This window comes from Rhinichthys klamathensis, unplaced genomic scaffold (genome assembly GCF_029890125.1).
Source record: "Rhinichthys klamathensis goyatoka isolate OS25496 unplaced genomic scaffold, OSU_Roscu_1.1 h1tg000306l_1, whole genome shotgun sequence".
Taxonomy (NCBI): Eukaryota; Metazoa; Chordata; class Actinopteri; order Cypriniformes; family Leuciscidae; genus Rhinichthys; species Rhinichthys klamathensis.
In genome coordinates, this window is record NW_026606825.1 from 406,615 (window position 1) to 422,558 (window position 15,944).

Here is a 15,944-nt window from a genome sequence, read left to right on the forward strand (position 1 = left end):
ATTCATTCCTTACTTATTTTTTTATTTTTAACAGAATGCTTTTCTTTTACTTAAAAAAATATGTACTGTATATGTATATATGTATACGTGTATGTATTTATATATATATGTGTGTGTATGTGTATGTATATATATATATATGTACATGGGAAAATGGAACTGTTTTATCGCTTCAAAAACAAAAGAACAAAGAACAAAAAAGCATGTGAACATTCTGTAAAAATGAAATGATGTATAAATGAATGAAATGGCACAATAAAAATATGTCAAAAGAAAAAAAATCTGTTCTTATCAGTTTAATATCTGATACGTGCCCTACCCGGGCACCATATATTAAATTGCTTTTTGGAGCTGGGAGATGGAATAGGGGCTTGCTCCGTCCACTCCACGCATCGACCCGGTATTGCAGTACTTCTGGGAACGGTGCACCCCCCTAAAGTGTTCAATGAAAGAAATGTTTTGGTGTTATGTGGCAGCAGGTGTTAATGGAAGTAGTGTGTATTGTCGTGTTGTAGGTGATCATATACTATACTAGTAAAGGTAGAATCGTGGTGTAAAAAAAAAAAACTCTGTTCCTATCCGTTTAATATCTGATTCGTCCACTATCCGGGGACTGCGTATTAAATAGATTTTTGGCTCACGGAGCCGGAGCATGAAAAAACAACAAAAAAGCCCGCCACTGCACATTTTTGATGTCTCTCTTATCTCTTGGAGTCTTTACTAACGAGCTGATGAGTTGAATCAGGGGTGTGTGTGTGTTTGATTGTCAAACCGTTGGTGAGGATTGCGAAGAGGGACAGGGTGCTTCTGACTGAAGGCCTGGGAATTCATACTTACCTGGCAGGGGAGACACCATGATCAGGAAGGTGGTTCACCCAGGGCGAGGCTCGGCCATTGCACTCCGGTTGTGCTGACCCCTGCGAATTCCCCAAATGTGGGAATCTCGACTGCATAATTTATGGTAGTGGGGGACTGCGTACGCGCTCTCCCCTGGACACACTGGTTAAAAGAGCAGATTGTTAAAGTTCCACTTATGTTTTTCTTCTTCTTCTTCTGATAGTTGATGACCTAGGAAGTCCAGATAATTTTAACTGCAGTGGTTGATCGGGAGATATAAAACAACCTCTGTGAAAGGAGGTTTTTTCTTTTTTGTTTAAATGGATTTTTTTTATTCTTCTTCAAATAATCTCCAATATTTAACAAACGATTTGATTCACAGCAGTTGTCCTGGAGGCAAAGTTGTTCGTAATGAGGAGGTCTATCATGTGGTATGAATACCTTGTGCATGTGTGAAACATCATGTGATATACAGCCGTCTATGGCCGTATTCATGTTGTTGTTTTTTCTGTTTACAGCGCCACCAAGTGGCCAGTCGCCGCATCCCTTTTCACGTGACCACAGGCTGAGCCCGTACACAGGTGTACCGAGTTGGGTGTAATTGTCTCATTCCGTTGGCGAGTTATAGCCATTTAAGAAAAGCCCGCCTCGCCAACTCCCAACGTTTTGGCGTCCGGTCGCCAACGCGAATGGAAATTCCGACTTTTTTCACGATCACTGTTGGCAGTCAGACTCCAGAGAATCTTTCTGCACCGGTTTGGGTCAGATCGGGCAAAAAACCTAGGACTAGTGTGCAAAAGTAGGTTTTTCAGAAAATCCAAAATACCCGAAAATCTCGCCAGCGCGACCATCCAATCCGAGGCGTGCGTCTTGTTCGGCCCGAGCCAAGGATTCCGGTCATGTAAGACACTTGGGTCTGCGACGGACGGTCGAGGAGTTACGAGCCATTTCGTACTTTTGATCGCTGCAGCGCCACCCTGGGGCCGATCGGGGCGAGCCTTGGTGATGTTGTAGACCGGGCGGGTACTAGCATCCGTCAGAGTTTCAAGTCTCTACGACGTACGCTTTGGTCTGCCCGCTCACTTTTAGGGCAGAATGTTGATGATCCAAAATCCCAGGTTGCACTCCAGAGTGTCGTGTTGTGCACTCTGTTGTGATCCATTTTCGGTGTGACAACCAATCTGAGCTGAGCTTGTTTGTTGGCGACCTTAGACCCTCTCGCCGCGGCCCAGGTGGGCGTGGCTTTTGCCGGCTCCCCCGCCTCTGCGTCATTGTGTCATCGCTTCTCGGCCTTTTGGCTAAGATCAAGTGGTCTGGTCAGACGTCTGAGACAGCGGTCGCCTCTTGTGGGACCTTGGTCTCGTGTGTTGCTTGTCACACGGGACACACACCCTTCAGGAGGTACATTGACAAGCGGCTTTTAAGTGACGACTCGTTCTACGAGGAATCTTCTTGTTTTAAGGTAAGCAGGTTTTAACTTATTTATTGTATATTTATTGTTGGGTTTTAGCCGCAGCGTGCTGGTGGTGCCTCCAACATGTCGGCTGCTCGTGCCGGCACGAGGAGGCACCACAGCGTGCGTTTTAAATTTAAACCAAAAGAGGATAGCGCTCTCCCGGTCATGTCCAGACTGGACTTTTCTAGGAAGTGCATCCAACAGTTACTCGGTTTTAAGGTTGTGGACATAAACTGCCTGTTGACTCTGCCCCTGAACCATGGTTTTGATGTGAGTTTTGCTTCTGCTTCCTTACTAAGTACTTTTTGGACTCGATTTGAAATGTGTAAAGCCAATTTCTCCATGTTCACTGTGGAAAAACTGACTGATAATTCACTGAAAGTTGTGATTGTCAGGATGTTTAATGAAACAGTTAGTGGAGAAGATATTTCTGTGTGGTTGGCAAGATATTGCTCTATTCGTGGACAACCAGTCAAGGTTTTAGATGAAGACGGTATCTGGAGCTGTGCGTGGAGAGTGCCCATTAAACAATGGGCAGATCCCAACAGCTACCATGGCCTGAGTCAAATACCTTCTATGATTGTGTTGGGAGAGAATAGAGGCTACATCCATTACCAAGGGATGCCCAAGCTATGCCGCAAGTGTGGCAAACTTGGACATCTCGCCGAGGCATGCCAAGAAGTAGTGTGTAGGAAGTGCAGAGAAATTGGGCACATTTTTGAAGAGTGCCAAAATGGCAGAAAGTGCAACCTCTTTGGAGAATCATCCCATCTCTACAGAGACTGCCCTAAAAGTTTTGCCAACAAGTTAAAAAGCTACAAAATGGCCGCCCCACCCAAAGAACAAACAATTGAGGAGGCGGGCCCCGAGGTTTTGGCGGGAAATTCAAACCCTCAGCCAGCCTCAGGGATTGGACAGGAAGGAGGAAGTGGGGCGGCCACAGGGGCGGAGTCAATTCTGGCAGTTGGTGAGGGGGAGGAAGCCAATCCTCAAAATGAAATTGAAAAAGAAGACAGTATGGAGGATGAAGAGGAGGAAATGGCTTCCTCCCTAGTAACCGTGTCTGAGGTTAGTGTGTCCACGAGTGGGAGTGAAACAGATGTTTCGCTCCCCAATGCTCAAGTGCAGAAAAGAACTGCGAGATATCCTCTGGTTCAAACAGAGGAGAAAAAGCTGCGGGTAGCGCATCGGCTAGATAGTTCCCCCCTGGAAGATCTAGCCCGTATGTGGCCCGCAGAATCTCCTAATGAAGTCTCCTTTCTGCATTTCAAGCTAAGAACATCGTCGCCAAAGGATTCGCAAGAGGCCCACTCTGCGAGCCCTGAGGCGTCAAGCACTTGCCCCCCTGATCCCAGCTCATCTGGGGAAAAGGGAAGGCAAGTGCAACAAGAAATAACATGATTTTAATTATATCTCTGTAGTCCCTTGGTTGCTTTTAAATGTCTCACACCCTTTTAACCATACTGCTCATGGCTCTCACTATCTCCACAATCAATGTGAGAAGTGTGAAGAGCAATACACGAGCACAGAGTGTGTTATCCTTTTTAAAATCTTTTAAGTCAGATGTGTTTTTATTGCAAGAATGTGGTCTGCCTTTTTTAACAAATTACAGGAAGTGGGAGGAGATTTGGACCCCAGGACTTTCCATCTGGAGTGGGTCCAATTTTAACAAAAATGACGGTGTTGCTATTTTAATAAAAAATCCCCATGTTTTGGTGAAGGGCAGCACTGTGGTGAGGGACGGGCGGGCAATTTTAGCTAGTCTGACTTTTTTAGGTAAGGATTTTAACATTTTAAATGTGTATGGTTTTACAGGTAAAAACAACAGGTATGAGCTTTTAGAAGACCTGCAGCCCCACATGCTAGGTAGGGCTCCCCTAGTGGTAGCAGGGGATTTTAATTGTGTTTTATCAAGACAGGATAGAAAGAGGGTAGGAGAGGATTTAAAGGTCGACAAGACATCGGTTTTATTACAAAATATAGTCAAAGATTTTAAGTTAGTTGACTGCTTTAAAACAATGCATCAAAGAGAGGAGGGCTTCACCTGGTTCAGTGGTGATGGCGCCAGAGCCTCTCGAATTGACTATGTTTTTACAAGGGACTGCCCGCCGACCGATGCTACATTGAGCCCCCTCTTCTTTTCTGATCACATGATGCTCTCCTGCACCCTTTCACTACCCACGGGTGTGACTGTAGGGGGAGGGCTGTGGAAGCTGAACTGTTCCCTATTAGAGGATGAGGAAGTGATTAGTGAATATAGGGAGCAGTTCAGCCAATGGCAGACCCTCCAAGACTTTTTTCGACTCACGTGCACAGTGGTGGGAGATGGTGAAACAAAGGACAGGAAGGTTTTTTAAACAAATTGGAAAAGAAAAAAAGAATAAAGAAAAAAGACGCATGATGGGGCTGCAAAAACGACTGCAGAGATATTTTAACCTTTTAAACAGTGGATTGGATTTTACAGAAGAAATTAAAGAATTAAAGAAAGAAACGTCAGATTTGTCCGAAACAAAGAGTAAAGGTGTCATTTTAAGATGTAAGGAGAGAGAAATAGAAGAAGGGGAAAAGTGTACTAGATATTTTTTTAAAAAGACAATATCACGGGGAGGGTCAATTAATACTTTAAAAACTTTTACAGGTGGGGAGGCAAATACAACAGATCTGATTTTAGGGGAAATTGAAAGTTTTTACAATAATTTATACAGCACTAAAGAGGTACACAATAGCATCTTAGAGGAAGTTTTAGGGTTTTTAGACAAAAAGCTAAAGAGTCCAGATGTGCTTTTATCCCAAGATTTTACTCCTTTAGAAATGCACAAAGCGCTAAAAGGTTTTAAAAAGGGGAAGTCCCCAGGCTTGGATGGACTCCCCTTTGAGTTTTATCTGACTTTCTGGGACATTTTAGCACACGACTTAATGACAGTTTTTAAAGAACTTGAGACTCTTGACAGACTTCCAGACAGCTTTAGAGTAGGGATAGTTACATTACTATACAAAAAAGGGGACAAGACTGACTTGAGAAACTGGCGACCAATCACTCTTTTAAATTATGATTGTAAACTTTTTAGTAAGATTTTAGCTACACGTATGTCGACTGTTTTAGAGGACGTAATCCACCTGGATCAAGCATGCGCTGTGCCCGGCAGGAAGATCACGGACAGCCTGGTACTGATCAGAGACGCCATCTGTTTTGCGAGAGACAGAAACATTCGGCTAGTAGTCCTAAATTTAGATTTCGAAAAAGCCTTTGACCGCGTCTCGCACCAGTTCCTTTTTAAGGTACTGGGTAAAATGGGGTTTCCAGGGAGGTTCATAGCCTGGGTGGGACTGCTGTACAACGATCTGTCTAGCAGAATTTTGGTTAACGGGCATTTATCCAAAGCTGTAAAACTCTACAGCGGCGTCCGTCAGGGGTGTCCTTTATCTCCCCTTCTGTATGTGGCTTGTATTGAGCCACTGGCACAAATCTTGAGAAGGGATAAATGGATTAAAGGACTAGACATCCCAGGGACTGGTGGACTGACGGCGACTTGTGTTTTATATATGGATGACGTGACCCTTTTAGCGACTGACCTTTTATCAGTACGAAGAGCAATGGACTTGACTGACTGGTACGGTCGGGCCTCGGGCGCCAAGCTCAATAGGAGTAAGTCCGAGGCCCAGCTCTTCGGGCCGTGGGGGAACGTAGACACAGTTGGACTAGATTTGGATTTTAAAGACAATGATTTGAAAATTTTAGGTGTAAAATTTGACAGAGAGGGTGGAGGACAAGGAAACTGGACTGACATGTTAGGGAAAGTCAGGCAAAGACTGGGCTTTTGGGGACTGAGACAATTGACGTTTGAAGGCAAGATTTTAATTTTTAAAGCAGTGATTTTACCACTAATTTTACTTGTCTGTTCTGTTTTTAGTCCCCCAAGACGATTCCTGGCCAAGCTGGAGAGGGCGGTATTTTATTTCCTGTGGGGGTCCAAGTGGGAACGACTAAAGAGGGAGGTCGTCAAAAAGAAAAAAGAAAATGGCGGGAAAGGCCTCCCAGACCCCCACCTGTTTTTAGGCAGCCGCTTTGCCGCCCTCCACATCCAATACGCCCTGACCCCATCCAGAGAACACAAGACAGCAGCCATGACCCGATTCTGGATGGGGTCATACCTAAGAACTTTGAGAATTTTACCCATTGATCTTAAAAGTCCAGTGTCTTTTAATTTGTCAAAAGAGCATAGTTTTATTAAGAAATTTTTAAAGAAATATCTTTTAGAGACAAATGATGCCACCATTTTAACTAACCATAAGTCTCTTATCTCTCTTGTGCAGGATCGGGAATCGGTGAGTCCGGTTCCAGGCCTCACACTAGGTGGGGACAAGGGGACAAGACTGACTTGAGAAACTGGCGACCAATCACTCTTTTAAATTATGATTGTAAACTTCGCCATTTTCTTTTTCACACTAGGTGAGGCCAAAGACGTTTGGAGGAACTCAGCCCACCCAGCTCTCCAGAACAGGCTGAAAGACTTGTCGTGGATGGTGGCTCATGAGATCCTCCCGGTCAGGGCGGTCATGCACTCCAGAGGCATGGCCAAAAACTCCACCTGCCCACGGTCCGGATGTGGTTCCCCGGAGACCGTCTACCATCTGCTCTGGGAGTGCGGCGCTGCGCGGGACCTGTGGGACAAGACCGGCCCCCTGTTTTTCCCGTGCCTGCCAGCGGGTGGGGCCCAGGTGGACTACAAGCTCGCCATCCTGGGGGTGGGTCAGGGCTTGAAGGAGCTTACATCACCCCAATTCTCCTCGCTCTGGCTCACCCTAAACATGATCAAGGATGCCATCTGGGTCACCAGAAACCTGCTGGTGGGGAAACGCGTTACGGTGCCCCTCCACGCGTGCGAGCAACTGATAAAATCAACGCTGCAGGAGGCGCCGGACGTCGTTATTCGGATGGGGGGGCCGGGCCACACGGGGAAGGTCCCGGCCGCCACCGACCCTGGCCGCCCGTAGATGCACCCTCACCACACCGGCTACGGGAACAGCGGGCCAGCGGGCCGGAGGAGAGGGGATCTCCGCTGGGCACCGGAAGCGGGGAGTCTGGAGCCTGTTCTGGAGACCTGGAGTGAATGGACAATCTTGATAGGGACTCACCCTCGATCCTGTACAAGAGATGTTTTATTTGGCATGTTTTATTTGTTTTACAGTTTTAATTGCATTTATTTTCATCCATTTAACTTTCTTTTAAACAACAAATATCAACATACATGGACTTTTAAACTACACACCACACAAAACTGATTTTTAAACGTTAAATATGTAATTTTTGTTTTAAAACATGTGATTTTTAAGAAAGGAAAAAAAAATGTGGAAATGGAAATAATGGAAAAACTGTGACAATAAACTTTTTTCGAAAGAAAAAAATCTGTTCTTATCAGTTTAATATCTGATACGTGCCCTACCCGGGCACCATATATTAAATTGCTTTTTGGAGCTGGGAGATGGAATAGGGGCTTGCTCCGTCCACTCCACGCATCGACCCGGTATTGCAGTACTTCTGGGAACGGTGCACCCCCCTAAAGTGTTCAATGAAAGAAATGTTTTGGTGTTATGTGGCAGCAGGTGTTAATGGAAGTAGTGTGTATTGTCGTGTTGTAGGTGATCATATACTATACTAGTAAAGGTAGAATCGTGGTGTAAAAAAAAAAAACTCTGTTCCTATCCGTTTAATATCTGATTCGTCCACTATCCGGGGACTGCGTATTAATAGATATTAATAGATTTTTGGCTCACGGAGCCGGAGCATGAAAAAACAACAAAAACAACAAAAAAATGGCTCGGCCATTGCACTCCGGTTGTGCTGACCCCTGCGAATTCCCCAAATGTGGGAATCTCGACTGCATAATTTATGGTAGTGGGGGACTGCGTACGCGCTCTCCCCTGGACACACTGGTTAAAAGAGCAGATTGTTAAAGTTCCACTTATGTTTTTCTTCTTCTTCTTCTGATAGTTGATGACCTAGGAAGTCCAGATAATTTTAACTGCAGTGGTTGATCGGGAGATATAAAACAACCTCTGTGAAAGGAGGTTTTTTCTTTTTTGTTTAAATGGATTTGTTTTATTCTTCTTCAAATAATCTCCAATATTTAACAAACGATTTGATTCACAGCAGTTGTCCTGGAGGCAAAGTTGTTCGTAATGAGGAGGTCTATCATATGGTATGAATACCTTGTGCATGTGTGAAACATCATGTGATATACAGCCGTCTATGGCCGTATTCATGTTGTTGTTTTTTCTGTTTACAGCGCCACCAAGTGGCCAGTCGCCGCATCCCTTTTCACGTGACCACAGGCTGAGCCCGTACACAGGTGTACCGAGTTGGGTGTAATTGTCTCATTCCGTTGGCGAGTTATAGCCATTTAAGTAAAGCCCGCCTCGCCAACTCCCAACGTTTTGGCGTCCGGTCGCCAACGCGAATGGAAATTCCGACTTTTTTCACGATCACTGTTGGCAGTCAGACTCCAGAGAATCTTTCTGCACCGGTTTGGGTCAGATCGGGCAAAAAACCTAGGACTAGTGTGCAAAAGTAGGTTTTTCAGAAAATCCAAAATACCCGAAAATCTCGCCAGCGCGACCATCCAATCCGAGGCGTGCGTCTTGTTCGGCCCGAGCCAAGGATTCCGGTCATGTAAGACACTTGGGTCTGCGACGGACGGTCGAGGAGTTACGAGCCATTTCGTACTTTTGATCGCTGCAGCGCCACCCTGGGGCCGATCGGGGCGAGCCTTGGTGATGTTGTAGACCGGGCGGGTACTAGCATCCGTCAGAGTTTCAAGTCTCTACGACGTACGCTTTGGTCTGCCCGCTCACTTTTAGGGCAGAATGTTGATGATCCAAAATCCCAGGTTGCACTCCAGAGTGTCGTGTTGTGCACTCTGTTGTGATCCATTTTCGGTGTGACAACCAATCTGAGCTGAGCTTGTTTGTTGGCGACCTTAGACCCTCTCGCCGCGGCCCAGGTGGGCGTGGCTTTTGCCGGCTCCCCCGCCTCTGCGTCATTGTGTCATCGCTTCTCGGCCTTTTGGCTAAGATCAAGTATCTGGTCAGACGGTTGAGACTGCGATCGCCTCTTGGAGGTTCTTGGCTCGAGATCTCCCGGTATCCCGAGCCACACATCTCTTGAGAGGTAGATTGACCCAGCTGATTTTACTCCGTTTCAGTTTTAAGGTAAGACCTGTTTTATCTATTTATTTATTTATCTATTTATTTATTTAAACTTTTATTGGTATTTTAAAGTTTTAGGCTGTCGGTGCCTCCATCATGTCGGCTGCCCGTGCCGGCGTACGGAGGCACCACAGCGTGCGTTTTACATTCAGAGAGGTTGAGGGGAAGCTTCTGGGTATGTCCCGCATGGACTTTTCCAGGAAGCTGATCCAAAATACCTTACATTTTAAGCCTGATGACTTAAACTGTTTGATGACTCTGCCCCTAAACAAGGGATTTGATTTGAGCTTTAAGGCTGCTTCCCTTCTTAATGATTTTTGGCAAAGGTTTGAAACTGTGAAGGCCCAGTTCTCCATGTTCACTGTGGAGAAACTTTCTGATAACACACTTAAAACTGTGATTGTCAGGATGTTCAATGAAACAGTGACTGGAGATGATATTTGTGTCTGGCTGGGTAGATTTTGCACTGTTAGAAGTCAGCCTGTCAAAGTGCTAGATGAGGATGGCATTTGGAATTGCTCCTGGCGGATTCCCATCAAACAATGGGAAGATGCTGGGGGCTACCAAGGCCTGAAACATCTGCCTTCCATGATTGTGCTGGGAGAAAACAGAGGCTACATACACTATCAAGGGATGCCCAAGTTGTGTAGGAAATGTGGAAGAGTTGGGCATCTTGCCGAGGCATGCCAAGAATTAGTATGTGGGAAGTGTAAAGAAATTGGTCACAGTTTTGAAAAATGTACCAATGGCAGGCGGTGCAATCTTTGTGGAGAATCAACCCATCTCTACAGAGATTGCCCTAAAAGTTTTGCCAACAAGCTCAAAATGGCCGCCCCACAAGCACACCAAACAAGGGAACAAAGGAAGGAGGAGGCGGTCCCTGAGGTTTTGGCGGGAATTTCAAACCCCCTGCCAGCCTCAGGGATTGGGCTAGAGGGAGGAAGTGGGGCGGCCATAGGGGCAGAGTCAAATATTCAAACTGAAATAACCACTGAACTGAAAGTCACCACCAATGAGAAAGACAGGGAAGGAGAGGAGACAGATGAAGAAACAGTTTCCTCATTAGAAACGGTTCCGGAAGTGTTTTTAGAAACCAGTGGGAGTGAAATTGACCTTTCATTCCCAAATGCTCAGGTGCAAAAAAGGCCTGCGGGATCTCCTCTGTTTGACACAGAGGAGAAAAAGGCTAGGGCAGCACATCGTTCGGATAGTTCCAACTTGGAAGATCCGGAACGTATGTGGCCCCTAAAATCCCCAAATGAGGTATCCTTTTTGCACATAAAGCTAAGAACATCATCGCCGAAAGAGCTACAAGAGGTTTCCTCTGTAGCCCCAGAGGTGGTAAGCATTAGCCTTCCTGACCCCAGTCCATCTGGGAGGAGGGAAAGGCAATTGCAACAAGAGATCACATGATTTTAATAATTTGTTTGTAGTCTTTTAATATCTTCTGTTTTAAATGTCTCATACCTTTTTAACCTTACTGCTCATGGCCCTCACTATCTCAACCATCAATGTAAGAAGTGTGAGGTCCACTATACGAGCACAGAGCATTTTATCCTTTTTAAATACTTGTAAATCAGATTTGTTTTTAATACAAGAGTGTGCTTTGCCCTTTTTAACCAGGTACACCAAGATGGAGGAGCTATGGGCATCTGGTCCCTCCATATGGAGTGGATCAAACCAAAATAAAAATGACGGTGTTGCTATTCTAATAAAAAATCCCCATATCTTGGTGAAGGGCAGCACAGTGGTGAGGGAAGGGCGGGCTCTTTTAGCAAATCTGAACTTTTTAGGTAGAGATTTAAATGTTCTTAATGTGTATGGTTTTACAGGAAAAAATGAAAGGTATGAGCTGTTAGAAGACTTGCAGCCCCATATGTTAGGTAGGGCTCCCCTAGTGGTGGCAGGGGATTTTAACTGTGTTTTATCCAAAAAAGATAGGAAGAGGGTAGGAGAGGATTTTAAAGTCGATAAGACAACGGTTTTATTGCAGGGCTTAGTGAGAGATTTTAAATTAGTCGACTGTTTTAAAAATGTGCATCAAAGAGAGGAGGGCTACACTTGGTTCAGTAGTGATGGCTCCAGAGCCACTCGCATCGACTATATTTTGACAAGAGACTGCCCGCCAACCGATGCTACAGTGACCCCCCTCTTCTTTTCTGACCACTTAATGCTGTCTTCCACCCTTTCACTGCCCACAGGTGTGACGGTAGGGGGAGGGCTGTGGAAGCTGAACTGCTCCCTTTTAGAAGACGAGGATGTAGTAAAGGAATATAGGGAGCAGTTCAGCCAATGGCAGACCCTCCAAGACTTTTACGATACACGTGCACAGTGGTGGGAGATGGTAAAGGACCGGACAAGACAGTATTTCATGAAAGTAGGAAGGGACAAGAAGAACAGGGAAAAGAGACACATGATGGGGCTGCAAAAAAGACTACAAAGATATTTTAATCTTTTTAATAATGGTTTTGATTTTAACGATGAAATGAAAGAGGTCAAAAAAGAAATGTCAGTTTTATCCAGTTTCCAAAGTAAAGGGGTTATTTTAAGAAGTAAAGAGAGAGATATAGAAGAAGGTGAAAAATGTACTAGGTATTTTTTTTAAAAGATATTAACAAGGGGAGGGGCTATGACCAGTGTAAAAGTAGAAGGGAGGGATGTAAAAACAACAGAGGAAATTTTAAAAGGGGTTGAGCATTTTTACCAGGAGTTATATAGTCCAAAAGAAGTACATGAAACCGCTCTAAAGGAAGTTTTACATTTTTTAGTCAAGACAGTAAATAGTCCAAATGAGCTTTTAATCCAAGATTTTACCATTTTAGAAACACAAAAAGCACTTAAAGGTTTTAAGAGGGGTAAATCCCCAGGGGCAGATGGACTCCCCCTGGAGTTTTATCTTACCTTTTGGGACATTTTAGCTCACGAACTATTGAATATTTTTAAAGACTTTGAGACCCTTGACAGACTTCCGGACAGTTTTAGAACAGGGATAGTTTCCTTACTTTACAAAAAAGGTGACCGGACTGACTTAAAAAATTGGAGACCTATTACGCTTTTAAATTTTGATTGCAAACTTTTTAGTAAAGTTTTAGCTACACGTATGTCGACCGTTTTAGAGGACGTAATCCACCCGGATCAAGCTTGCGCTGTGCCCAGAAGAAAGATAACAGACAGCCTAGTTCTGATTAGAGATGCCATCTGTTATGCGAGAGACAGAAACATTCGGCTTGTAGCCCTAAATTTAGATTTCGAAAAAGCTTTTGACCGGGTCTCGCACCAGTACCTCTTTCAGGTACTGCAAAAAATGGGCTTTCCAGAGAGGTTTATAGCTTGGGTGGGACTGCTGTATGAGGGCTTAGGCAGCAAAATTCTTGTAAATGGGCATCTTTCCAAAGCTGTAAATATCCACAGCGGTGTCCGTCAGGGGTGTCCTTTATCTCCCCTTCTGTATGTGGCTTGCATTGAGCCACTGGCACAGATCTTGAGAAGGGATACATGGATAAAAGGACTAGACGTACCTGGGACCGGCGGACTGACAGCAACGTGTGTTTTATATATGGACGACATCACTCTTTTAGCCACGGACATTTTATCCATACGAAGAGCAATGGACTTGACTGACTGGTACGGTCGGGCCTCGGGCGCTAAACTTAACAGAAGCAAGTCCGAGGCCCTGCTCTTCGGACCGTGGGACGAGACAGACACAGACGGACTTGATGTAGTTTTTAAGGACACTGATTTTAAGATTTTAGGAGTTAAATTTGACAAGGAAGGGGGTGGACGTGAAAACTGGACGGACTTGCTAGGGAAAGTTAGGAAAAGACTGGGGTTCTGGGGACTACGACAGATGACTTTGGAAGGTAAAGTTTTAATTTTTAAAGCCGTCATTTTACCTCTAATGTCACTTGTCTGTTCTGTTTTTATCCCACCTAGGAAATTCCTGAGGAACCTAGAGAGGGCGGTGTTTTACTTTCTGTGGGGGTCCAAGTGGGAAAGATTAAAGAGGGAGGTGGTCAAGAGGAGACCAGAAAACGGCGGAAAAGGCCTCCCAGACCCCCACCTGTTTTTAGGCAGCACTTTCACCGCCCTTCACATCAGATATGCCTTGACCCCATCCAAAGAAAACAAGACGGCAGCTTTCGTACGATTTTGGATGGGGTCCTACTTAAGATTTTTAAAAATTTTACCAGTTGACTTGACAACCCCTGTGTCTTTTAACCTGCCAAAAGAATACAGTTTTATCAAGAAGTTTTTAAAGAAGCACTTTTTAGAGGATCAAGAGGTCAAAGTTCTAACTAACCACAAGGCTCTTGTCTCTCTTGTGCAGGACCGGGAATCAGTGAGTCCAATTCCAGGCCTCACCTTGGGTGAGGCCAAGCAAACTTGGAAGAACGCTGCCCACCCTGCTCTCCGGAACAGGCATAAGGACCTAGCGTGGATGGTGGCCCATGAGATCCTCCCGGTCAGGGCGGTCATGCACTCCAGAGGCATGGCCAAAGACTCAACCTGCCCACGGTCCGGGTGTAATTGCCCGGAGACCGTGCGGCATCTGCTCTGGGAGTGCCGTGCTGCGCGGGACCTGTGGGCCAGGACCAGCCCCCTGGTTTTCCCGAGCCTGCCAGCGGGTGGGGTCCAGATGGACTACAAGCTCGCCATCCTGGGGGTGGGTCAGGGCTTGAAGGACATGACATCAACACAATACACCTCGCTCTGGCTCACCCTCAACCACATCAAGGATGCCATCTGGACCACCAGAAACCTGCTGGTGGGGAAACGCGTTACGGTGCCCCTCCACGCGTGCGAGCGATTAGTTAGATCTACGCTGCAGGAGGCACCGGACGGCGTCATTCGGATGAGGGGGCTGCGGTCGCACGGAGAGGTCCCGGCCACCACCGTACCTGGCCGCCCGTAGATGCACCCTCACCAACGCCGGCTACGGGAACAGCGGGCCAGCGGGCCGGAGGGAGGGGACCTCCGCTGGGCACTAGAAGCGCTGGGCCGGTTGCCTGTTCCGGAGAGAGGAGTGATGGAATATCTTGATAGGGACTCACCCCGGTCCTGCACAAGAGATGACTTCCTTTTTAGCATTTTATTTATTCTAAATATATTTATATATATTTATTTATGCTATGATTTAGTTTTATCCTCTAAAGATGTTTCTTAATACTTTTTAACAACAACACATCCACAAAGACTCTTGAAAAACACACATGGACTGAACAAACAAAACACAATCAAAAGGACTTTTAAAACAAAACAAACATGCATACACACATTTTTTTTTTTTTTTTTTTTTTTTTTTTTATGATTCCACTGTGTTTTTAATTTCTTTTTAATGTCTTTGTAAGTTGTATGTTGTGAAAACTGTGAAAACTGTGACAATAAAACTTTTCGAAAGAAAAAAATCTGTTCTTATCAGTTTAATATCTGATACGTGCCCTACCCGGGCACCATATATTAAATTGCTTTTTGGAGCTGGGAGATGGAATAGGGGCTTGCTCCGTCCACTCCACGCATCGACCCGGTATTGCAGTACTTCTGGGAACGGTGCACCCCCCTAAAGTGTTCAATGAAAGAAATGTTTTGGTGTTATGTGGCAGCAGGTGTTAATGGAAGTAGTGTGTATAGTCGTGTTGTAGGTGATCATATACTATACTAGTAAAGGTAGAATCGTGGTGTAAAAAAAAAAAACTCTGTTCCTATCCGTTTAATATCTGATTCGTCCACTATCCGGGGACTGCGTATTAAATAGATTTTTGGCTCACGGAGCCGGAGCATGAAAAAACAACAAAAAAGCCCGCCACTGCACATTTTTGATGTCTCTCTTATCTCTTGGAGTCTTTACTAACGAGCTGATGAGTTGAATCAGGGGTGTGTGTGTGTTTGATTGTCAAACCGTTGGTGAGGATTGCGAAGAGGGACAGGGTGCTTCTGACTGAAGGCCTGGGAATTCATACTTACCTGGCAGGGCTCGGCCAAGGCTCGGCCAAGGCTCGGCCATTGCACTCCGGTTGTGCTGACCCCTGCGAATTCCCCAAATGTGGGAATCTCGACTGCATAATTTATGGTAGTGGGGGACTGCGTACGCGCTCTCCCCTGGACACACTGGTTAAAAGAGCAGATTGTTAAAGTTCCACTTATGTTTTTCTTCTTCTTCTTCTGATAGTTGATGACCTAGGAAGTCCAGATAATTTTAACTGCAGTGGTTGATCGGGAGATATAAAACAACCTCTGTGAAAGGAGGTTTTTTCTTTTTTGTTTAAATGGATTTGTTTTATTCTTCTTCAAATAATCTCCAATATTTAACAAACGATTTGATTCACAGCAGTTGTCCTGGAGGCAAAGTTGTTCGTAATGAGGAGGTCTATCATGTGGTATGAATACCTTGTGCATGTGTGAAACATCATGTGATATACAGCCGTCTATGGCCGTATTCATGTTGTTG

The 15,944-nt window shown here is 45.2% G+C and overlaps 2 non-coding genes and 4 pseudogenes across 2 annotated transcripts; all 6 read left to right on the forward strand.

Annotated features, from left to right (window-relative positions):
* The first annotated feature begins 261 nt into the window (after positions 1 to 261).
* On the forward strand, positions 262 to 434 carry LOC130104294 (U2 spliceosomal RNA; annotated as a pseudogene).
* Positions 435 to 829: 395 nt separating this feature from the next.
* On the forward strand, positions 830 to 993 carry LOC130104268 (U1 spliceosomal RNA). Its single transcript, XR_008809473.1, has one exon. It is a non-coding gene; the product is annotated as a U1 spliceosomal RNA (small nuclear RNA).
* A 6,681-nt stretch (positions 994 to 7,674) lies between these two features.
* Positions 7,675 to 7,852, forward strand: LOC130104274 (U2 spliceosomal RNA; annotated as a pseudogene).
* A 208-nt stretch (positions 7,853 to 8,060) lies between these two features.
* Positions 8,061 to 8,218, forward strand: LOC130104257 (U1 spliceosomal RNA). Its single transcript, XR_008809466.1, has one exon. It is a non-coding gene; the product is annotated as a U1 spliceosomal RNA (small nuclear RNA).
* Positions 8,219 to 14,882: 6,664 nt separating this feature from the next.
* On the forward strand, positions 14,883 to 15,057 carry LOC130104272 (U2 spliceosomal RNA; annotated as a pseudogene).
* A 395-nt stretch (positions 15,058 to 15,452) lies between these two features.
* LOC130104255 (U1 spliceosomal RNA) lies at positions 15,453 to 15,598 on the forward strand (annotated as a pseudogene).
* The last annotated feature ends 346 nt before the right edge of the window (positions 15,599 to 15,944 follow it).